At 44.7% G+C, this 26,236-nt stretch overlaps 1 long non-coding RNA gene across 1 annotated transcript in view; it reads left to right on the forward strand.

The window, feature by feature from the left end:
• LOC144499152 (uncharacterized) overlaps positions 1–26,236 on the forward strand; it is a 140,858-nt gene that overhangs the window by 98,073 nt on the left and 16,549 nt on the right. The window contains exon 2 of the long non-coding RNA XR_013498787.1: positions 12,968–13,076. This is a non-coding gene — a long non-coding RNA (uncharacterized LOC144499152). The remainder of the gene's footprint in view (positions 1–12,967; positions 13,077–26,236) is intronic.

A 26,236-nucleotide genomic window follows, 5' to 3' on the forward strand; every position in this document is an offset into this window, starting at 1 on the left:
TGTTGGAGGGTAGAGAGTCACACACCAGTGTCTATCTGGACAGGACTATGATGCAGGACTCATGCAGCCACCGCAACAAAGATCCAATTGGGGGGTGGAGTGCGTGGTGGCGGTGGGTGGTTGTCTGACGAAGACACGAGTGGCAATGGGGAAGGAGCGCTGTGCAAGGAGCAGGGGGTTGGAAGGGTGAGGGCTCACTTTGGCAGGCAGGGAGGCAGGGAGGTGGATGAAGAATATGAACAATGGGAGACTGAGGGAAGACCCGAGGGAGGGAAGCTGAACTGCAACAAGGCTGCATGAAAAGCTCACAAACAAGAGGGTCAAACAGATATCACATTGTTTACTGGAAGGGAATGCACAAAGACTCCAGATGTGGTGGGTAGAGGGCTAAGTTGTTGGGTTCTGGCAGAGGATCGTTGAATTGAGGAACTGACTTCCTCTTGAGACTGCTAGTCTTTTCCTGACATCCTGTTACTGATATCCTGCACAGTCTGTTGAAGACAGGTGGGCTGGAGAGAGTGATATGAGTATGTTGGACCAGTGTTTAAATATGGCGTGGGGTCCTTCAAACACGCCAGTTGACAGCAGACAGACAAGTCAGCTGTTGGTCCACCAGATGACTCTGAGGGGAACTCAGCTGTGCATAATTAATGAGGTTCTAAGCACAGAATCTGCCGCCATTTTGGCCAGAGGGAAAGGTGCCGCCGGATTTGCCTTTCACTGCACTGCATTTAGTTCTCAATATTTCTGGATATTCATGTATTGAAAAGTGCCTCCAACCCCAACAAAAAATCCAGCCCAATACCGCCCACCAAATTATGGAAGTCAATGCAAGAGTGATGTGAGAACATTGTAGAGGCACCATGAGTACAGATATGGCAACGGATTCCTGATGCATCAGCTGAACTAAAACTTAGGTTACCACCAAAACATCATAATAACAATTATCATGGAAGCTATGATTTCTAAAATTCCAGAACAAATACCAGTTTTAGTTGACTGTCAGAATAGAATACTAAACCCATGTGTTGTTAGTCTGTTCTGCATCAATTGAAATAGAGGTGCCCTCTTTGGAGTGTGAGTCCTGGGGGTCACTGGTCAGAGATTGATCATTATAGTGCAGTAAATACCACTTGCAACTTCAACCTATTTAGGGCATGGGAATGCCATGATACTGCAGAGATTTGATCATCTTGATCTGTACTTATCTGTACATTCTGCCTGAAAAAAGAAAGGCTTGTATTGATGTAACACCTTGCAGATCTTAGGCCAACACAAAACACATTTCAGCCAATTGTCACTGTGTGGTGAACCATTGTTGGTTACCACCAGGAGTGCTGAGCCATGGTTTGGCCAGTACTATGAGTCTGTAGATATGTTACTGTTGGGGTTAGGGTTGGGCTGTTCTACCTGTTAATATAGTCCTATGGTACACCCCAGTTGGCTCCGCCTCCTGGGAGAGGTATAAAGGTCACTGCTCTGCCTGGTGACCCTTTAGTCTGGGATTGTATATTGTATATAGTAGCTCCGTTATTGTTGGCAATAAAAGCTTTTATTTCCCGGGTACATCCTGCCTCCCGTGTGATTTATCGCGCATCAATTTTATTGCCAACAAGTAAATTTTTTTGGGGAAAAAAAACAAAAAGAAAACCATGGAGCAAATGCTGAAACCCGAACGGCTTACGTTGGATCCACGTGCGGCGGGAGCATCGAACACTTTCGACCACTGGTTGAAGTGTTTCCAAGATTACCTCGACGCCTCCACAGCGGTCCACAACGACGCCGACAGACTCCGGGTCCTCCACGCGAGGGTAAGCGACACTGTATACTTAGCGATCCGTGAGGCCCAAGACTACAAAGGGGCCCTCGAGCTTCTCAAAAAGCGATACAACAAACCGCCGAATAAGATCCATGCTCGACACCTTCTAGCCACTCGACGGCGGCAGCCCGGCGAAACGACGGAACAGTACGTGTGTGAACTTCAGCAGCTAGCCAGAGCCTGCAACTGCAAGCCAGTGTCGGCAACCCAGTACATGAGCGACCTAGTTCGAGATGCGTTCGTGGCGGGAATCGACTCATCGTACATCCGCCTTCGGCTGCTGGAGCAAGGTAACCTCGACCTCACTAAAACCGTAGAGTTAGCTGACGCTCTAGAAACGGCCTCCAAAAGTCTGGAGATGTACCCCGACGACCGCGTGGGGACATTGTGGCAGGTGCAGCCGCAGACTCCACTTTATTCAGTGGGATCGAAAAACTGCGCGATTGCGTTTCCAGCCTCGGACCTGACGACGGCAGCAGCTCCAGGTGGCCCGCGGTGTTACTTCTGTGGGGGGGTGAAACACCCTCGGCAGCGATGTCCAGCTAAAGCGGTATTGTGCTCCGCCTGTGGCAAGAAGGGACATTATTCCAAAGTATGCCGGACCAAACCACTCTCCAAACACAGCAGTGCGGCGTGTGACTCCCCGGAGCCGGCCTCCTTGTCTTCTGCGTCTTCGAGGTCTTCCACCACGTGCGATTCCAGGACGTTGCCATTCCTAACGACAGAGTCGCAAGACACGTGCGACCTGCAGGGGCCGCCGGTTTTGGCGCCATCGACCACGTGCGACCTATGGGGGCAGCCATTTTGGTCGGCACCAACCGCAAATGACCAGCAGGGGCCGTCATCAACCATCTCAGCTGCCTGCAGTTGCACCCATGATCCAACGGTGGCGTCAATCATCCTGGACCAGGCCAAGCCTCACAGACTCGACAAGTCCATGATGGACATACAGCTTGCCTGAGTCCAGGAGATTGTCGCCACCTCGAGGCGTGCTCGAGTCCAGCGGATTGTCACCACCTCGTGGTTTACCGGCCCGTGAGGAACTGGAGGAGTCACTGGACACCGCCTTGGAGAGAAGGTCACCGCGATTGCCTGAACCGGCGTCATCGCCGGTGTTGAGGAGGTCGCAGCGACGGTGGGGTCCCCCAAACCGTTTGAACTTATAGACAGATGAACAGTTGTTCTGTTTTTTTGTGCCCCGCCGGCCTTTGTTTTAAAAGGAGGGGTGAATGTGGTGAACCATTGTTGGTTACCACCAGGACTGCTGAGCCATGGTTTGGCCAGTACTATGAGTCTGTAGATATGTTACTGTTGTGGTTAGTGTTGGGCTGTTCTACCTGTTAATATAGTCCTATGGTACACCCCAGTTGGCTCCGCCTCCTGGGAGAGGTATAAAGGTCACTGCTCTGCCTGGTGACCCTTTAGTCTGGGATCGTATACTGTATATAGTAGCTCCGTTATTGTTGGCAATAAAAGTTTTATTTCCCGGGTACATCCTGCCTCCCGTGTGATTTATCGCGCATCACACTGTTGTAATGCAGGAAACAAAACAGTCGATTTAATACAATAAGCTCCCATGTATAAAAGTGATATTATTGGTCAGATAACCAGTTTGAGCTGCTGACTGTGGGAATAGATGTTAGCCATGATGTGGAGATGCCGGCGTTGGACTGGGGTAAACACAGTAAGAAGTCTCACAACACCAGGTTAAAGTCCAACAAGTTTATTTGGTAGCACAAGCCACTAGCTTTCGGAGCGCTGCCCCTTCATCAGGTGAGCATTCACCTGATGAAGGGGCAGTGCTCCAAAAGCTAGTGGCTTGTGCTACCAAATAAACCTGTTGGACTTTAACCTGGTGTTGTGAGATTCCTTACAATAGATGTTGGCCAGGGTACCTACTGGGAGAACTTGACGAAGGATCATCCTGAAACATTGGTTCTGTTCTCTGTCCACAGATGCTGTCAGACCTGCTGAGATTATCCAGCATTTTCTGTTTTTGTTTCAGATTCCAGCACCCGTAGTCACTTGCTTTTATTATACTGGGAGAACTTCCTTGCTCTCTTCAATAGAGCCAAGGAATATTTTACTTTTACCTGAGAGAGCTGACGGGGTGACAGTTTAAAGAATTATCTGAAAGCCGGCACTTCCCATCGAGCAGCACTTTCTCCTTACTGGACTGCAGCATTAGTCTGTTGTGTTCAAGCCTCTAGCAGATATCAGAGAGATGGCTGTCCAGTTCCTGGTCTACTTTTTGTACCTAATCCTCATTTGACAAGTTAGTTAGATCAGGCAGGTGGAGAGTGAGGCACTCTGATAGGCTATGGCTGGTTCATCAGGAAACACTAGAAAAAGTTCAGTATCTGGATGAAATCATAATTGACTTGTAAACTTGAATTAACATTGTTTTTTCAGGGCTCGACATTAGGAAGACCAGGCTGAAACCTGTTCAGATTGCATTATTGTGCAGCCTTTTACTCCATATCACTTTCACTCCAGTGTTCCCTTGCTGTAAACACTCAGGGACTACAAGCAACAGTTGTCCTGGTATTCCTATTTCTGAAAATACAAAATATTAATAAAATTGTCATAACAATATACACCAGCAAACCAGTCTAATGGGTGCTAGGGTGTAATTGCAAACAAATGATTTATTTGATCCTAATTTAGTAAAGTGCTGATCCTGATTTTATCATTATTGATAGTGGGCATCAATATCTGACAATATGGAAATAATTGCAAATAAAAATATGCAACTCTCTATTAAACAGTGGGGTTTAAAAGCTGATAACAACACACCGAAACAGGACTTACATCTGCCGAAGGTCATTAGGTCAGGTTTTGGTTTTCACCAGATCTTTTGTAAAAAATATTCCTGTTTAGACAGCCTGCAGCCTTATCCTTTATCAAGGAAGCTTTAATAATGTGTGAAACTGGCCTTTCAGGAAACAAAGGAGTGATAAATACTCTTCATCGCCATTATCTCTTGGATTTGTGCTAATGGCATCAATAAGGTTAACAGTTTAATGACGAGCCAGCATGAATGACAATGCAGTGATAAGAATGACTAAATGGGATCTTTGATAAAACTCAGCTGTGTTGATAAACCAACTCCAAAATGGGGCACAAAATATACACCTGCAAAAACATTCTTGCACTTGTTTTAACGATGTAGATCTCTGGTTGATGGATATTAAACAAAAGTGCCTTCATGTCGTTGCCTCACATAGCCTTCTACCAAAAGTAGTCATTCAGTGAGTGACCCTGATGGGTCATCACTTTCAAAATGACACCATCTATACAGAACAATTATTGCAGAAATATTCATTTCTTTGATCACACTGAAGGGTCGCACATTACTTTAGTTACGATGCAGTTGTGTTGGGACCTGATGGTCAGATTATCATCATTGTACATAAGAACGTGAAAAACCAAAGAAAGCTGACCCAAATATGGTATTCCTTCAATTTTACTGGAAATTTAAAAAAATCAGTTGGTGCAAACTAAGCATTTCTGACAGAGGGACTAAACATTGAAATCTTAACCTCACACATTTCAAAGTATCAGCAGTAGAAAATGAATCACGTGCAGTTATTTAGGATAAGCTCCATACAGGTGAGCTCCATACAGGGAGCTGCAGTGCCGATCTATACAAAGTTGATTCAATGTTTGACCTGTTCATGGGCAGAAGAAAATTGGGACCAGATTCCTCAGATGGCTGAACACAATGGTAACACTTACTGGTGGCAGCTGTGCCCCTTTCCTACATTACAACAAGTGACTATATTTCGAAAAGCACTTAATTGGTTGTAAAACATATTGCAACGTCCTGGGAATTGTGAAAGACTCCATATAAATGAAGTCATTGTGGCACAGAGACAAAAAAAACTCTCCACAGATGGTAACTCATGAATGACTCCTCAATTATTCGATAGCATTGCCACTGAATTGCGACAACAGCAACTCTTCTGTAGAAAGTGCTATTTGTACTGATGGAATTAAAATCAAGAAAGGAGAGATTTAATTGTACATAGAATGTACAACACTGGAACAGGCGCTCAGACCAGCTGGTCTATTCTGGTGGAGAAATTTCCTACCCAGGAATTGAAATGCACAATTTCAGTTTGTGGCAGTTCGACCTGATATTGCATGAGACAATGCGGATTCCTTCATTTCATTTCTATAATCTGGCTAGAACTGTGACTTGATCTGATTTGATTTGATTTATTATTGTCACATGTATTGGTATACAGTGAAAAGTATTGTTTCTTGCACGCTATACAGACAAAGCATACCATTCATAGAGGACATAGGGGAGACAGAAAGGAGAGGGTGCAGAATAGAGTGTTACAGTCATAACTAGGATGCAGGGAAAGATCAACTTAATGCAAAGTAAGTCCATTCAAAAATCTGACGGCAGCAAGGAAGAAGCTGTTCTTGAGTCGGTTGGTACGTGACCTCAGACTTTTGTATCTTTTTCCCGACGGATGAAGGTGGTTCTTTTTTCAGTATCTGGTCCCGTATCCAAATGCAGGAGAATCACAGGAATCCATTTAACATGCTTATCTGGTCACTCAACCACTTTCACAGTCAAGAGAGCCCTTAGTTCTGCTGTCTACAGCACAAGTGGTATACACCCTACAAAACAGGACGATGGTACAAATTCAGAATACCGTGGCCTCAATCCAAGAAAAATAATGCCTGATCTGCAAGAGTGGTATGGCGTGAGGGGGAAGGGTTGTCCAGTGTAGGAGGGAGCTCATTAGCAGCAATCATATGTACAGAGGGCAGGCAGAGACCTTTGAGATCTCTATTCCAGTTTCCAGCTTGGATTCTTTTGTAAGTGGAAATTTAAGTACTTAGTTTCCACTGCTGGGTTTGCAACACAGGGACTGTTTATGGAATGCAGATTATTCAACCTCAATTATTCATCCAATCCAAACTAAGGTAGAATTGTCCCCTACACACCCTCCATTTCATGTTTTAATAAATCTCATTCCATAGCCACTATCTCAGCTCATCTGTTGCTGAAACCCTCCTTCACACCTTTGTTACCTCTAGGCCTGACCATTTCAATGCACTCTCAGTTGACCTCCCACACTATACCCTCCCTAAACCTGAGATAATTCTAAATTCATAGAATCATTGAATCACAGAATGCCTACAGTGCAGGAGGAGGCCATTCGGCCCATGGAGTCTGCACCGACTCTCCAAAAGAGCATCTTATACAAGTTCACACCCCACCCCATCCCCATAATTCCATCCCCTCATATTTCATCATAGAATCATAGAATCCCTATAGTGCAGAAGGAGGCCATTTGGCCCATCGAGTCTGCACTGACCACAATCCCACCCAGTCCCTATCCCTGTAACCCCACATATTTACCCTGCTAGTTCCCCTGACACTAAGGCGCAATTTAACATGGCCAATTAACCTAACCCACACCTCTTTGGAGTGTGGGAGGAAACTGAAGCACCCGGAGGAAACCCACGCCGACATGGGGAGAACATGCAAACTCCACACAGGTGGTGATCTGAGGCCGGAATCGAACCCGGGTCCCTGGAGCTGTGAGGCAGCAATGCTAACCATTGTGCCACCGTGTCGACCTTGATTTGGTCATCCTAGAATCACAGAATCCCAACAAGTGCAGAAAGAGCCTGCACCGACAACAATCCCACCCAGGCCCCACATATTTACCCTGCCAGCCCTGCTGACACTAAGGGACAATTTAGCATGGCCAGTCGACCTAGCCAGCGCATCTTTCGAACTGTAGGAGGAAACCAGAATCCCGGAGGAAACCCACGCAGACACGGAGAGAACATGCAAACTCCACACAGACAGTGACCCGAGAATTGAACCCGGGTCCCTGGCGTTGTGAGACAGCAGTGCTAACCATTGTGCCACCGTCCCACCCATAAATAAAACATATGGCAGCACACATGGTAAGACAGGCTCAAACTTATAATTAAGTTGATGCTGTGAAGTAACCAGTGAGCTAAAGCTAGCACTCAAACTATCCTAATATCCCCTTATGTGGCTCACTGCCATATTTTGTTTTATAATGCTCCTGTGAAGTTCCTTTTGATTTTTATTATAAATGTATATAAATGCTATATAAATATAAGCTGTTGTTATAATTGTTCTATTCTCACTGAAATTCAGCAATGACACAATTCATAAGTTTTTCCAAGAGGAAGAATTGAAAATGAATCTTCCAATGTAATATTCTTTTTAAAAATCAGATATTCAGGGATTTTCTGCACCCTCGCTGCGTGTTTTGTGGTGGCAGAGACAACCCGCCATTGGCTGACGGTGGGATCTTCTGGTCCTGCCAATGTCAACAGGGATTCCCATTGAATGCAACCCCCACCGCCGGGAAACCTGCAGGTCTACAATTATCCCCGAGGCTTTATTTGGCTAATTATTGGTGGCAGAATTGCAAGATGTGTAAATCGACCAGTGCACAATACCAGTTAAAAGATCCTTATCAGGTTGTCTGAAATGTTATGTGGAGTGTGGGAAGTCCTGTATGCAACATTAACACAATTTTGGCAGTGAATATTTCCAAACAACATGTATTTACTACTGAGCCATTATGTCCCTGCATGTCACTGTGCAGTAAGAAGTCTCACAACACCAGGTTAAAGTCCAACAGGTTTATTTGGTAGCAAAAGCCACTAGCTTTCGGAGCGCTTGCTGCTCCTTCGTCAGGTGAGTGGGATTTCAGTTCACAAACAGGGCATATAAAGACACAAACTCAATTTACAAAATAATGGTTGGAATGCGAGTCTTTACAGGTAATCAAGTCTTAAAGGTACAGACAATGTGAGTGGAGAGAGGGGCAAGCACACGTTAATGAGGTACATATTGTCTCCAGCTAGGACAGTTAGTGAGATTTTGCAAGCCCAGGCAAGTCGTGGGGGTTACAGATAGTGTGACATGAACCCAAGATCCCGGTTGAGGCCGTTCTCAGTTTAGATATTTTTGACAAATATGCGGGGCCTGGACCTTCAGAGCACCCTCCGTGCTTTCATCCCATGTACTCCCCGCGTTGGAGATCTCTATGCCTCCCAAAGATACACAAAGCCAACACACCCGGTCGTCCCATTGTACCAAGCAATGGGACCCTGTGTGAGAACCTCTCCGGCTACGTCGAGGGCATCCTGAAACCCATTGTACAAAGAACCCCCAGCTTCTGTCGTGACACTATGGACTTCCAATAGAAACTCAGCATACATAGAGCACTTGGACCAGGAGAACTTCTCGTCACAATGGATGTCTCGGCACTCTACACCAGCATCCCCCACGACAATGGCATTGCTGCAACTGCCTCAGTATTCAATGCCGACAACTGCCAATCTCCAGATGCAATTCTACAACTCATCCGCTTCATCCTGGACCACAACGTCTTCACCTTCAACAACCAGTTCTTCATCCAGACACACGGAGAGCCAAGGGGACCAAATTCGTACCTCAATATGCCAACATCTTTATGTACAGGTTCGAACAAGACCTCTTCACTGCACAGGACCTTCAACCAACGCCATACACTAGATACATCGATGACATTTTCTTCCTTTGGACTCATGGTGAACAATCATTGAAACCACTATATGATGACATCAACAAGTTCCATCCCACCATCAGACTCACCATGGACTACTCTCCGGAATCTGTTGCATTCTTGGACACACGCATCTCCATCAAGGACGGTCACCTCAGCACTTCACTGTCCCGCAAGCCCACGGATAACCTCATGATGCTCCACTTCTCCAGTTCCATCCTATACACGTTAAAGAAGCCATCCCCTATGGACAAGCCCTCCATATACATATGATCTGCTCAGATGAGGAGGATCGCAATAGACACCTCCAGATGCTGAAAGACGCCCTCATAAGAACAGGATATGGCGCTCGACTCATCGATCGACAGTTCCGACGTGCCACAGCGAAAAACCGCACCGACCTCCTCAAAAGACAAACACGGGACACGGCGAACAGAGTACCCTTCATCGTTCAGTACTTCCCGGAGCCTTCAACATGTCACCGATGAAGACGAACATCTCACCAAGGCCATCCCCACACCCCCACTTCTTGCCTTCAAACAACCGCACAACCTCAAACAGACCATTATCCGCAGCAAACTACCCAGCCTTCAGGAGAACAGTAACCACGACACCACACAATCCTGCCACAGCAACCTCTGCAAAATGTGCCGGATCATCAACATGGATGCCATCATCTCATGTGAGAACACCGTCCACCAGGTACACGATACATACTCTTGCGACTCGGCCGACGTTGTCCACCTGATACGCTGCAGGAAAGGATGTCCTGAGGCATGGTACACTGGGGAGACCATGCAGATGCTACGACAACGGAAGAATGACCACCGCTCGACAATCACGAGGCAGGAGTGTTCCCTTCCTGTCAGGGAACACTTCAGCAGTCATGGGCATTCAGCCTCTAATCTTCGGGTAAGCGTTCTCCAAGGCGGCCTTCACGACACACGACAACACAGAATCGCTGAGCAGAAACTGATAGCCAAGTTCCGCACACATGAGGATGGCCTCAACCGGGATCTTGGGTTCATATCACACTATCTGTAACCCCCACGACTTGCCTGGGCTTGCAAAATCTCACTAACTGTCCTGGCTGGAGACAATACACACCTCTTTAACCTGTGCTTGGCCCTCTGTCCACTCACATTTACCTGTAAGGCTTGATTACCTGTAAAGACTCGCATTCCAACCATTATCTTGTAAATTGAGTTTGTGTCTGTATATGTCCTGTTTATGAACACAACTCCTCACTCACCTGAAGAAGGAGCCTGAGACTCCGAAAGCTTGTGCTGCCAAATAAACTTGTTGGACTTTAACCTGGTGTTGTGAGACTTTTTTCAGGGGTACAAAAGTTGTCTCCCCGCACCCCCCCCCTCCCCCCCCCAACCAATTTTCTCTCCTTTCTCAAGGTACTGACAGGTTAGCTCATTGTGCCATGGACACAAGCAGCTCTCCAGTATTTTATAGGAGTGCTCATCCTTTGTGTTTGGTTGTGATGATGGGAGTCGGCACAACACTGAACTGTAAATCGTCACCCTTGCAACATCCACACGTATCTGCTTTCCAGATAGGTAAGTGATTAACAATTGATTTAGATTACATATTACAGAATTATGAGGAAATGGCAGGGAAATGGGACAAATTGGATAGGTCCTTCCAAGAGCAGAGGCTCAAAGGGCCAAATGGCTTCATTCTGTGTCATTTATCATGATTCTATCTCAGAGGTGTGATGGCTAAATGAAATACCATTACTGGTGTCCTGATTAGTTCAACTAACTTAGCAAAGACATGTGTCAAACATATTACTTCTTTTCTGTTATCTTTGATTATTTTGGCTCTCATATCTTCAATTGTGTATTTGTGACAGTTGTTAATTTTTCTATATCCTGAGGTGTCTATCCTTGCCTTGAGATCTGATTATATTTCCAGTGATGAGTCTAGGAAGTGAACTTCAGGTCCTGTCCAGTAATCGGTTTTATCTCCATACTTTCTAGTCTTGAGAGCAAGGAGCATTGTACCAGACTTAAGTTTAAAATATCAAGAAAATATATTTTACAGAATATGCAGAAGCTTATTGACAGTCAATATAATTATTCTATAAACCTCAATCAAATCCCTCCTAAGTCTATGCATCCAGCTTGTCTGGGTAACTAAGATTTTTAGATTTGGAATTGGTGGCCCTCCTCTGCACCCTTCAAAGTTTCAATATCACCCACCACGAGGAGAACTAAACTGGATGTGGTATTCTAATTGAGGCTTAACCAGGGTCTTATAACAAGGAAAAATTAGTATACTTTGCTATGTAGTGAATTATCCTGTAAACATGTAATAGCATTCCACCCCATCTTTCTAAGACTTGACGGCCTTTGACATAAACCATAGGGATTGATGCCCAAATGTGTTTATAAAATTGCATAGATTTTCTTCCATCCAACTGCTTGAGTGAATAAAATAAATAAAGTTTTTATCTCTAAAAACTAGTTTCCTTGTAAATAATTCAGTATTAGTAGTGCTTCTTTGTTGTGACAACCTGTGGCACAGTGGTTAGCGCTGCTGCCTCAGCGCCAGGGACACGGGTTCAATTCTGGCCTTGGGTGACTGTCTGTGTGGAGTTTGCACATTCTCTCTGTGTCTCTGTGGGTTTCCTCTGAGTGCTCCAGTTTCCTCCCATTGTCGAAAGATGTGCAGATTAGGTTGACTGGCCATGTTAAATTGCCTCTTAGCGTCCCATGATATGTATGTTTGGGGGATAAGTGGGGTTACGGTTACAGGGCCTGGGCTCTGTCGGAGAGTCGGTGCAGACTTGATGGGCCAAATGGCCTCCTTCTGCACTGTAGGGGTTCTATGATTCATGATTAATTTATATCGTTCTCTCTTACAGCTGTTTCAGACTGACTTCTTTTCAATCTTCCTCCTCTTTGGTTTGAACATGACAGTTCTTTTTTATATCCCAAAAATAGAGGTACTGGGGACCACTTGATTTTGAATATGTCACCTTTCAGATTTAAAACAGAGCTATTAGTCAGATACAAACTAAAGCAATCACACCTCATGGTTTAAACTTGGTCATGTCTCTCTTCAGTCTGTATAAAACCTGTTGCATTGGGGTCAATTTTCAAGTTATAGCCCGGGTGCGAAACTGTCTTCCATTACTGAATTCAGTGGAATCAAAGTCAAAATCAAATCTGATGACACCAGTTTAATATGCAGTGTTAAATTTAAAATCTATCTGTTGCATCAATCCAGGTTTGATAAAAGGGCCTGAACAACAGTTTTTCTTTTCAAGCTAATGTAAAATTATTAAATTCAAGGACTCGTGTCATTAAAACGACTTAAAAGTACCTCAGTGTCTTTGCCACAGACATTTTGGTCGGCGTGGCTCAGAAACACATCAGGTGGTACTTTATTAGCTGAGCCATCAAGCTGCCATTTTTCAGTCTGTTCTTTGGTCTGAACGCTGCTTCTGTGGTCAATGACCAACAATCAAAACTATTGACAAACAAGTTAATTTGTCACTACTGCATTCACATGGAAATTTCATGTGCTCAGCCTGACACTGTGTAATCAGTAACTGACCTCCACTTGGCAGATTACCCTGACAAGATTGCGATCAGTCGATTCGGGGAATTACGTGCACCTAACTCGCATGCCTGGCAGTCTGTGGTACAGTAAGTTTAGACACCACCATTATAAAGCTGGTAAGTAAATATTATATGAGAAGAAAATATATTATCCTTTGAAACAAATACAGTTGGCACTTGGTTAAACAATTCCTGTCAATTGGAAGAGAAAAGTTAGGTAAAAGAATATTGAAGTAATTGATATTGCTGGACAGACTCACGCCTGACTCTAACTTTTTCTTTCCATTAATTTCTGCCCTGCACATATTTTCCTCTACCTTTTATTTCCTTCCATTGACTGACAGGTTTTTTTCTGTTGGAAACTAAATTTGCCTTAGTTATTGGGCGTTGCTCGGAATATTTTGATATATAAACAATGTCCTATATATAGAAGTGGAAGGTAAAGGATGTATTGTGAAGGTGCATCTGGGCCCAATGCTCATTCTGAGACAGTATGTAATCTATGGAGTGACGCAGCCACAAGTTTGCATATAAACCCAAAGTCAACAATGTGCAGAATTTTAAGCGTTTGTCATTTTTCCAATTTGCTGTGTCTACCCTCCACTTGCCTAGCATGAAGGCTGCATGAGTGAGTGGGTTTATAATGAGATTTATAATTAGGATATATGGCAACAAAAGTGTTGTGGTTGTGAACTCCTTTGTGGATCATTGCAAATTGTGCTGCTTGATGTGGTACTGATCCATTCAGTTCAGGAAGGCCCCAGGTTTAGTCTGTGCTAAATTAGGCATCCTAAACTAGCTTGACAAGTGGGGATGCTACAGCTGGTTCCAGTGGCCCAGGAGTGGAGGCTGAAAGGGTCTCGTCAGATGTGTGGGCATCGGGAGTGGACAGGATGCAGGTGGACTATGATTACCCCAGTGGTCAGATATCCTGTTGGCCCTCATTGTCTATGCCGACAAATGGAGAGTAGCCATAAGGGTGAGGAACTGGAATGGGAAGTGATCGGAAAGCATTTGGTAGCATGACTGATCAAGAGAACTAGAGAACCATTTATGCAATTAAACAGATTTGGTCAACAAGGGCTGTGAGAGATATTCTAAAATTAAAAGAAGGGGGTTATAAGAATGCAAAGAACAGTAGAATCCACAGGGAAAGATATGATAAACAACAAAAGAACACAAAGAAAGCAAAAAGCTGCAAAAAGAGAGTACGGGAAAAGGTTTGCATGGATAATTACAAATACATTAAAATAAAGAGGGTGGTGAAGAGTAATGTGAGACACTTAATTAGAAAAAGTTTATTTATTAGTGTCACAAGTAGGCTTACATTAACACTGCAATGAAATTACTGTGAAAATTCCCTAGTTGTCACACTTCGGCGCCTGTTCGGGTACACTGAGGGAGAATTTAGCATAGCCAATGCACCTAACCAGCACGTCTTTCGGACTGTGGGAGAAAACTGGAGCACCCACAGGAAACCCACACAGACACAGGGAGAATGTGCAGACTCTGCACAGACAGTGACCCAAGCCAGGAATCGAACCCGGATTCTTGGCGTTGTGAGGCAGCAGTGCCACCATGCCGCCCCTATGTGGGTAATATTTTTACCTTTTAAAGCGGTCTTCACAGTGGAGCATGTGGATTAAACAAAAGATACAAGGGTAACAAAAAAAAAGAATGGCAGTAATTAACTAGATTCAATTGGGGTGGGATGGCAACATCATGTTTATGTTATTAGAATAGTAATCCAGAGGCATGGACTGAAAATGTAGAGGCATGAGTTCAAATCCCATCATGACATATGGGGATTTTAAAGTCAGCTAATTAACTAAAATCTGAATTAAAAGGCTAGTCTCAGTAATGGTAGCCATGAAATTACTGGGCTGTGGTTAAAAAAAAACCCCAGCTGGTTCATCAATGCCCTTTAAGGAAGGAAACCTGTCGTCATTACATAGTCTAGCCTCTATGTGACTCCAGCCCCCCAGCCATGTGGTGACAAAGTAATGGAATTGCTGAAATTGGCTGAAACTTTCCAACCTTTCACTCTGGCAGAATCTTCCGATCCTGCTGATTGCGCGCCCCTGCCGTGGGGTTCCCAGTGAGAGGGTTGCATTCAATGGGAAATCCCATTGATAATGAAGATCCCGCCACCGGCCAATGGTAGGCTGCCTCCGCCGCCATGTGTTGCTCGGTGGTTGTGTGGAAAAGCCTGCCCATTGATAATGCTAGGTGGCACTTACTCAGCAATAACCTGCTTAATGTGGGTTTCATCAAGGCTATTACAGCCTTGTCCAAACAGGCAAAAAGAACTGAATTCCAGAGGTGAGGTTTACATCACAGTAACATCAAGACAGCATTTAAGCAAGTGTGGCATTAAGGAGCCCAAGTAAAACTGGGCTCCAACCTACCATATTCCCTAGGTAGATCATGTTAAAATCAGGCCTCATTTCAATAAGGAAGAACAAATTATATAAGTGGTTAATGGAAAAGAGGATAAACGGATAGAAGAATAGAGTGGGCACCTGGGATTAGGATTCTTGTGTGGGGGACAAACACTTAACACAGACCAAGTAGACGGGGTTTTTCCATTTGATAGTTTCTGTTTAGTTCTATGTAAATGTAGTTCACATATCTTCATACTTCGATCTCCAGAAAGTTTTGGAAAATAAATTACATCAACCGTACAGTTTTGTAAGGAATGATTTAATCTTGTATCACTTTCCCAGACTTATTTATTGGTAAATATATGGTGATGGTGTTCTGTGCAGTCTCACACATTTATTTTCAGTGCTACGCAATTAGAAAAATGTAAAACAGGTGATTATTTTTCTCAACTGAATATTTTTTAGATCACATCACATAACCACAGGTCATTGTGACCTCGATTGACCCTGCATAAAGGACATTCATTCATATATTCAATTTGTTTTTCACCCTTGCATCTTTTATGTTATGACTGTTCTGAGTTATAGTTTCTTTTTCTTTAAACTATTCCCCTCCTGAATTCACAAGCAGTAACAGCCCTCTCAGTACCTTCCCCCGCCCCCCTAGCGACTATTCTCCAATGCAGAGAAATGGGATTCGAATGGATATCCCAATTTGAAGAACTGGCGCTGGCACAGGCACAATGGATCAAATAATGACCATAGAATCCATGAGGTGCAGAAAAGGCCATCTGGCCCATTGACGCTCTGAAAGAGAATCCCACTCAGGCCCTCCCCTTAGGCCCTATTCCCATAAACCTGCACAATTACTATGGCAAATGTTCATAACCTACACATCTTGAGACACTAAGGGGCAATTTCGCATAGCCAAATCACCTAACCTGCACATCTTTGGACTGTGAGAAGAAACCGGACCATTCGGAGGAAACTCACTCCACACAGACAGTCACCCATGACAGGAATTGAACCCGGTCCCTGGCGTTGTGAGGCAGCAATGCTAACCGTTGAGCCAACGTGCCACCCAAGTGGTAAGTCTTGACAGTCATTCGACTATGGAAGCTATCACAGTCAAGGGCGGTCCTGTCCTCATTTAACATCTATGCATTTGCACTTTCCAGAAGTTTTTACTGGTTACTGAGCAGGTGTGAGGACTGTAGGTGATCTTCCTTTTAATAAAGGGAACTAAGACCAGTTATAAGGACTCTTACCATCTCCTTTTTCTGAGTTTTCAATTCAGCAGCCTGTGTGCTATATGCCAGGAGATTTCGCTGTAATTACTGTGGTGTCCACTTGTTGTTTAGTGAAAGTTCTGTTCTCATCATGGTGAAGAGGATATATCAAATAAAATGAAGATGCTTCATAATTTAGATGCTCCAAATATTTCATATCTGTTTTCTTTGTCCTTGAATAGAACAATTTATTCTATAGACCCAGTGACCATGCAATCTAGTGATGTAGTTTCTCCTCCTGTTTCCCTGTGACTAAATGCTGACCTCTATACTGTATCACTATCTCATTTTCACAAATACCACGGTCAGTTTTGTGTTTGTGCGCGTCTGTGAACTGCCTTGCGTGTTTGAGGACATATACACTTAACTTACTAAGCATTGTAAATTTGTGTGCCTAAGATGAATCTGAATGCAGGTCTCAGAGATGAAAGGACAGTGTTTAAAACTACTTTAGGCATTACTGAGAGAGTGCTATTCTGTTGGAGGTACTGTCTTTCGAATGAGAATGGTACATCACCATCCTGTCTGCCAACTCAGACTAATGTAAATGATCCCAGTGCACTACTGTATAGAGGAGCTGGGCAGTTCACTATGTTGTCACGGCCAATATTTATCCCTTATCCAACATCAACAAAACAGATGGTGTGGTCATTGGGCTGAATTTGCTGGCCCCTCCCTCCGGCATGATCTTCCGGTCCCACTGATGGCAGCCCCCTGTGGCGGAATCCCTGGCGACACAGCTGTCAAACAACGGAAAACACCGTTGACATCAGCGTGACTGGAAGATCCCGCTTGCAGCCAATGGCTAGCCACCTCTGCCACTCAAAAACATGTCATGGTGGGGGAGTGGAAAATCCTGCCCGTTATTTCAGTGCTGTTTGTGAAACCTTGATGTGCGCAAATTAATTGTGTTTCCTTGTTTTGTGACAGTGAGGGCACTTTAAAAGTACTTTACTGGCTCTCAGGAGCTTTAGGATATCCTGAGGTGTGAACTGCAAGAGGGTGGCATGGTGGCACAGTGGTTAGCACTGCTGCCTCACAGCTCCAGACCCAGGTTAAATTCTGGCCTTGGGTCACTGTCTGTATGGACTGTGCATGCTCTCCCTGTATTTGCATGTGTTTCCTCTGGGGCTCCAGTTGCTTCCCACAGTCCAAAGATGTGCAGGTTAGGTCGATTGGCCATGGCAAATTGCCCTTTAGCTTCCCAAGATGTGTAGATTAGGGTGATTAGCGAGGTAAATAGATGGGGCTACGGGAAAATGCCTGGGTGGGATCCACTGCCGAAGAGTTGGTGCAAACTTGATGGGCCGAATGGACTGTAGGGATTCTCTGACTCAATAATAAGTTCTTCTTCTTCAATTCCTGAGGTTATGTCTGTGAGTGCTGCCTCAGTGAGAGCCACCGTGCCCATAGCAATCACAGAAGCTCATAACCGTTTCCACGAGCAGAAGCCCGACCTTCCCATATCAAATCTGTTTTAACAGCAACAAATTGTCTGCATTTGACACAATAATAAATAACACTCCACCCTACCAATTGAATACTTGAAGCCTATGTTTACAAAATATTAATTCTCTATGAATCCGGACATGTTAATGCACTTCCTCACCATGTTGGGCATGACAAATATACCAGGGCAAGTTTCTATTGGTCAACAGCAATATAGTGGGCTTGGAGTGCTGCAGAACAAAATATACACTGTAATAACAGCTAAGAACTTTTGCTATGTACCCCACCCTGTAACCATACCACAACTTTTTCAATTATATGCATCAATTTTACAACATCATACAACACAAAATTATATAGCAACCGTGTGATTCATAATTAAAGAATTATAATACAGCTTGTCAATAATTATGTAAAAAACAGAAGCTAGTGGTAAACAAGCTCTAAGAAGCAGTGACTTAAAACAGAACTTTTACCCATATCCTGTTTCCTTCAACTGCCACAAACTCTTGGTTGTTTACATTTTACATTTGAAACAAAAAAATAATTAACAATTGGGGGGGGGGGGGGGGGGGGGGGGGCGCGGTTAAATCCAATTTCCCATCTCCCGCCGCTTAGAAGGGGTGCAATTTGCCATGTTTGAACCTCAGTAATGAGCATTGTCAACTCCCCTGGGTTGCAGCATAGCTGAGTCCCTCCTGCTCGGGGACATTAATGCTAATTGTTTCTCGTCCTGCAACATTGAAGATGATAACCAGGTTATCATCTAATTTTCTGTACTGAACCCTCCTTGATTATTGATGAGGCTTATTTTTTGTTTGGAATGAGATTGAACACTGGGTTGGGAATTTTGATCTCAGCCGAAATTTCCTCAGCTGGAGTTTACATTTAGCATCAGCAATTTGACCGGCTGTACATTAGGTGGTCCCTTCATGCATTCTCCATCTTTACTTGAAAAGGTTGCTCTGATTTATGGGCATCTACTTTGTTGTGTTTCAGAGCAAATTTTAAACAGTCTTTCTACCTCTAGCAGCTCATCCGTCAATACTTCACTCAGCTAGATCAGTTAGAACAAATGTTTATTTTTTTTCTCTATCTTCAGACATTAACTTGTCATCTGGTCAATCTTGTCAGATAGTTTTGATGTATTTCATGAGAAAGCAGTACCTGCCTTTCTGACTGTTTTTATTGGGTGTTGGGGTGCCCTCTTTCTAATCTTGATAACCATCAGGAAATGACTGAACTGAAAGGCTGCGGCTCATTTCTCTAGAAAAGATAAGACAATTAAGTGGTGAACTAATAGAACATAGAACATAGAACAGTACAGCACAGAACAGGCCCTTCGGCCCACGATGTTGTGCCGACCTTCATCTGAAACCAAGATCAAGCTATCCCACTCCCTACCATCCTGGTGTGCTCCATGTGCCTATCCAATAACCGCTTAAATGATCCTAAAGTGTCTGACTCCACTATCACTGCAGGCAGTCCATTCCACACCCCAACCACTCTCTGCGTGAAGAACCTACCTCTGATATCCTTCCTATATCTCCCACCATGAACCCTATAGTTATGCCCCCTTGTAATAGCTCCATCCACCCGAGGAAATAGTCTTTGAACGTTCACTCGATCTATCCCCTTCATCATTTTATAAACCTCTATTAAGTCTCCCCTCAATCTCCTCCGCTCCAGAGAGAACAGCCCCAGCTCCCTCAACCTTTCCTCATAAGACCGACACTCCAAACCAGGCAGCATCCTGGTAAATCTCCTCTGCACTCTTTCCAGCGCTTCCACATCCTTCTTATAGTGAGGTGACCAGAACTGCACGCAATATTCCAAATGCGGTCTCACCAAGGTCCTGTACAGTTGCAGCATAACCCCACGGCTCTTAAACTCCAACCCCCTGTTAATAAAAGCTAACACACTATATGCCTTCTTCACAGCTCTATCCACTTGAGTGGCAACCTTTAGAGATCTGTGGATATGGACCCCAAGATCTCTCTGTTCCTCCACAGTCTTCAGAACCCTACCTTTGACCCTGTAATCCACATTTAAATTAGTCCTACCAAAATGAATCACCTCACATTTATCAGGGTTAAACTCCATTTGCCATTTTTCAGCCCAGCTTTGCATCCTATCTATGTCTCTTTGCAGCCTACAACAGCCCTCCACCTCATCCACTACTCCACCAATCTTGGTGTCATCAGCAAATTTACTGATCCACCCTTCAGCCCCCTCCTCTAAGTCATTAATAAAAATCACAAAGAGCAGAGGACCAAGCACCGATCCCTGCGGCACTCCGCTAGCAACCTGCCTCCAGTCCGAAAATTTTCCATCCACCACCACCCTCTGTCTTCGATCAGACAGCCAGTTACCTATCCAATCGGCCAACTTTCCCTCTATCCCACACCTCCTTACTTTCATCATAAGCCGACCATGGGGGACCTTATCAAACGCCTTACTAAAATCCATGTATATGACATCAACCGCCCTACCTTCATCAACACACCTAGTTACCTCCTCAAAAAACTCTATCAAATTTGTGAGGCACGATTTGCCCTTCACAAATCCGTGCTGACTATCCCGGATTAATCCGCATCTTTCTAAATGGTCGTAAATCCCATCCCTAAGGACCTTTTCCATCAATTTACCAACCACCGAAGTCAGACTAACCGGTCTATAATTACCAGGGTCATTTCTATTCCCTTTCTTAAACAGAGGAACAACATTTGCCACTCTCCAGTCCTCTGGCACCATCCCCGTGGACAGCGAGGACCCAAAGATCAAAGCCAAAGGCTCTGCAATCTCATCCCTCGCCTCCCAAAGAATCCTAGGATACATTTCATCAGGCCCAGGGGACTTATCGACCTTCAGTTTATTCAAAACTGCCAGTACATCCTCCCTCCGAACATCTATTTCCTCCAGCCTATTAGCCTGTAACACCTTCTCTTCCTGAAAAACATGGCCCCTCTCCTTGGTGAACACTGAAGAAAAGTATTCATTCATCACCTCGCCTATCTCTACTGATTCCATACACAAGTTCCCACCACTGTCCTTGACCGGCCCTAACCTCACCCTGGTCATTCTTTTATTCCTCACATAAGAGTAAAAAGCCTTGGGGTTTTCCTTGATCCGACCCGCCAAGGACTTCTCATGTCCCCTCCTAGCTCTCCTCAGCCCCTTTTTCAGCTCATTCCTTGCTAACTTGTAACCCTCAATCGAGCCATCTGAACCTTGTTTCCTCATCCCTACATAAGCTTCCCTCTTCCTTTTCACAAGACATTCCACCTCTTTTGTGAACCACGGTTCCCTCACTCGGCCATTTCCTCCCTGCCTGACAGGGACATACCTATCAAGGACACCCAGTATTTGTTCCTTGAAAAAGTTCCACTTTTCATCAGTGCCTTTCCCTGACAGTTTTTGTTCCCATCTTATGCCCCCTAATTCTTGCCTAATCGCATCATAATTACCTCTCCCCCAATTGTAAGCCTTGCCCTGCCGTCCGGCCCTATCCCTCTCCATTCCAATAACAAAAGACACCGAATTGTGGTCACTATCTCCAAAGTTCTCTCCCACAACCAAATCTAACACTTGGCCCGGTTCATTTCCCAGTACCAAATCCAATGTGGCCTCACCCCTTGTCGGCCTATCCACATATTGTGTCAGGAAACCCTCCTGCACACACTGCACAAAAAGTGCCCCATCCAAACTATTTGACCTACAAAGGTTCCAATCAATATTTGGAAAGTTAAAGTCCCCCATGACAACTACCCTGTGACCCCCACACGTATCCATAATCTGCTTAGCAATTTCTTCCTCCACATTTCTATTACTATTTGGGGGCCTATAGTAAACTCCTAACAACGTGACCGCTCCTTTCCTGTTTCTAACTGCAGCCCATATTACCTCAGTGTGCATATCCCCCTCAAAGTGCTTTTCCGCAGCCGTTAAACTATCCTTGATTAACAATGCTACTCCTCCACCTCTTTTACCAGCTTCCCTACACTTACTGAAACATCTATACCCCGGAACGTCCAACAACCATTCCTGTCCTTGTTCTACCCACGTCTCCGTAATGGCCACAACATCGTAGTCCCAAGTAGCAATCCACGCCCCAAGTTCATCCACCTTGTTCCGGATGCTCCTTGCATTGAAGTAGACACACTTCAACCCACCTTCCTGTCTACCGGTACCCACCCTTGACCTTGATACCTTCCCCAATACCTCACCACCCTCAACACTGACTTCCGGACTACAACTCCTTTTCCCACTCCCCTGACAAATTAGTTTAAATCCCCCTGAAGAGCCGTAGCAAATTTCCCTCCCAGGATATTGGTGCCCCTCTGGTTCAGGTGCACCCCGTCCTGTTTGTAGAGGTCCCACCTTCCCCAGAACGTGTTCCAATTATCCACGTATCTGAAACCCTCCCTCCTGCACCATCCCTGCAACCACATGTTTAAGTGCACTCTCTCCCTGTTCCTCAACTCGCTATCACGTGGCACCGGTAGCGTACCAGAGATGACCACATGTTTTGTCTTTGCTCTCAGCTTCCAGCCCAGCTCCCGAAATTCCTGTTTTAAATCCCCGTCCCTTCTCCTACCTATGTCGTTGGTACCAATGTGTACCACGACTTGTGACTGTTTCCCCTCCCCCTTAAGAATCCGGAAAACACGGTCCGAGACGTCACGGACCCTGGCATCCGGTAGGCAACAAACCATCCTCGAGTCTCTTTTGCTGCCACAGAACCTCCTATCTATCCCTCTAACTAACGAGTCCCCAATAACTATTGCCCTCCCGCTCTCCTCCTTACCCTCCTGAGCCACAGGGACGGACTCAGTGCCGGAGATCCTCTCACTGCGGCTCACCACTGGTATGTCGTCCCCCTCAACCGTATCCAAAGTGGAATACTTGTTGCTAAGGGGAACGACCACAGGGGATCCCTGCACCGACTGCTTCTTCCCAGCCCCTCTCACCGTCACCCATCTATTTTCATTCCGCGGAGTAACTGTATCCCTGAAGCTTCTGTCTATGGCCATCTCTGCATCCCTAATGATCCTAAGTTCCTCCAACTCCAGCTCCAGTTCCCTTACACGGTTTTGGAGGAGCTGCAGATGGATGCACTTCTCACAGGTATAATCAGCAGGGACACTGACGTCGTCCCTCACCTCGAACATAGTGCAAGAGGAACATTGCACTGCCTTCACACCCATCCTCTCTAGATACCTTGCCAGTACCAGGTAGAAACAGCAAAAAATGAATTAACTCACCCCTGCTCGCCCTTTCTGCCGAAGCCCTGTGAGCCAAAGCCCTACAGCTTTCACTCTGCCTCCTGCTCACTCTGCTGCCCGCTAACAACGCTGCCCGCTCAAAAGTGCGGCCTACTTTTAAACTCTCCAAAAACCTTCCCAGACTCCTGCTGGGCCTACCTCCTGTTTTGAAAAAAACCTCCGATTTTTTTACACAAATTTAACTTAAAATAAATAAATAAATGTAGTGAACAAACAAACTGCCTTCTCCTCAGCCTGGTCCTCTGGAACAATGAAATCTTTAAAATCATGAAGGGGTTGAGAGTCTGGATCTAGAAAATAAACATTCTGATTGTGAATAAATCCAAAACCAGGGCTCATAAAATAAAATAGTTTCAAATAAATTTAATAATGAATTAAGAAAGTAATGAGACTGAAATATGCTATCGTAGAGGTTAGTTGAGGTGAATATCATTGATGCATTTAAGTGAACTCTAGATGAGTACATGGCCAGGATTTTATAGTCCCACCACAGTGTGTTCACCCCCTCCCCAGCAGCAGTTGTGTCGGACCATTTAAATTGCCATTTACTTAGGCGGGATCATAATATCCCACACAGCCGGAGAGGCTGTAAAATCCTGGCCCGTGAAGGAGAAATAAATGGGAAATGACATGATAATGTTGGATGGAGTAGGTTGGGTGAACTCATGTGGAGCAAAAACACCAGCATAGATAGGTTAGGCTGAATGGACTAGTCCTACGCTATAGATTCGAAGTAATTCAATAGCGAGTGTGCACTGGAGTAAGATTGACATACAGTTGGAAAATGGTTAGAATAAGAAATAGTGGAGAAGACATTATAAATGATGACATCACTTATTCAGCATGTACATTCAAGCTCCTGGGAAGATACATATCAAAATACTTAGACCTGCATTGTACACGCACACTGTCTAATACCTTCACACTCAGTCCATTCATGAGCTCAGACAGAAGACAATTGTGAGAACTCCAGGGGCAGGCACAAATTGAATTCATATGTTCATCTATTTTTTATTCATAACTTTAAAAGTCTATTATTCATTAGAAAGGCTGCACGATGAGATATTAAAAAAGGAAACAGAGATAGCTTGAACCACGTGGTATGGTTATAACCCAGCTGCAATGCTCTATTGCTGCCCTACATCAAATGGAGTTGTTTGCAAATTGGGAGGACTCCATTGCTTATGTTGAAGGCTGTATCACACACCAGGTAACTTAAAAGCTTTCCACAATCACCCAATGGATAAATAATCTGTCTGATGTGGCTCTGAGCCCCATAATCCCTCATCTGTGCTTGGCTCGCACTGCAGGTGGCCACAGTGACTCCCTCAAGCTAGCAAGGGAGAACGAGCATTAATCAAGCTTGCTGCTTCTGATTGTGATATAGTGACGCTCTGTTGGAACATGAACATTATATGGTAGGAATTCCCCTCGTCACCACAGGCAGCAGCACTTAAAAAGCATTTGCTCCATTAAAACAGGCTGATAAATTCATTCAATAAAACTGGGAGAAAATTTCTCACAAACATATTTATGTTGTCATTACACATGATGACTGGAGCATTTAATGCTCTGGCTCGAATGCCAAATTGAGCTCAGCTGTGACAAGTGTCAATACTCCCCAAAAAGAAATAGATTGCACCACAGGGTCATTCAGCAAACATGTGGGGTGGGACTTTATGGCCTCGCTTGAGTGAGACCAGAAATTCCCATCCAAGGTCAACGGACATTTCCGTTGTCCGCCCCTCGCCTGCTCCGATTCTGTGGAGGGTGAGGATGGTAGAATTCCGGCGATTAACTTGGGCAGCAGCAAATAGGCACTCCCATATTATCCACTGTCCCATTTTCTAATTCATTAAGGTAAAAACAGACTTTCAATTCTCTAGCACTCATTCTGTGTTATGGTCCCAGGCAAACTGTTACCTCTTTCACTTTTGACATTCTTAAAGGGGAAGAAAGCCCAGATCAGCAGGGACACTATCCAGATCACATTCCGAATTCTAATCCCCTTGTAAGGAGATGGACAGAAAAGGGGGGTGGGAAGAGGACAGGTACCAGCTTCAGACCAGTCTTATTACTTTGTTTCTCTTCCTCCACTTGTTGTTGGATCACATACAACCTGTCATCAAGCTACATCACTTACCTCTCCCCTCACTCATACTGAACATGACATGTGAACCTCATCCTTCAACAACCCATCCTTGCCCTCCTCTAGATGCCACAAAGTAAAAGGAAGCAGTTGAGGATGAAGATCTGCCAACACTATCCCCGATTGTCCAGCCCAGTGACAACAACTTGAGAGGCATTAGAGAGTGAGTCAGAGTGGGAGTACACAGGATGACAGACGGAGCACAAGTGGATATAAAGGAACAAAAAGTGGAGGACAAGGAGGAGGATATTGCTGATTGCAGGATCAGAAGCTGTCTTCCCTCAGATGTAGACCTTCAGGGTCCAGGTCGCATGGATACTGACTTTTAAGAGAAAATGCTTTCAGTGGATTAAGTCTATGTATGAACACATGGGAATAATCTTGGAAAGTGTGCAGCAAATGATGGATCACCTGGCGAAGTCCACTACCTGGACAGGCAGTAATGGATGCTTTTTTTGTTGATCTTTCATAGGGTCTGAGCATTGCTGGCATGACCAGCTTTTGTCATCTATCCATAATTTCTCTTGCAAAGGTGGTGGTGAAATGCTGCAGTCCATGTAGTGTAGGTACTACACTATATACGCTATAACCCTATCCTGGAGATTGCAGAAACTGCAGGGTGACCCTCAGTCGAGAGTCCCAATGCGAAAGGTCCAAATAAAACAATAAGTCACCAAGGTCTGGGATACTTGATTTGACAGAATTGTCTCTTCTTGCTTCA

This window comes from Mustelus asterias, chromosome 9 (assembly GCF_964213995.1).
Source record: "Mustelus asterias chromosome 9, sMusAst1.hap1.1, whole genome shotgun sequence".
Taxonomy (NCBI): Eukaryota; Metazoa; Chordata; class Chondrichthyes; order Carcharhiniformes; family Triakidae; genus Mustelus; species Mustelus asterias.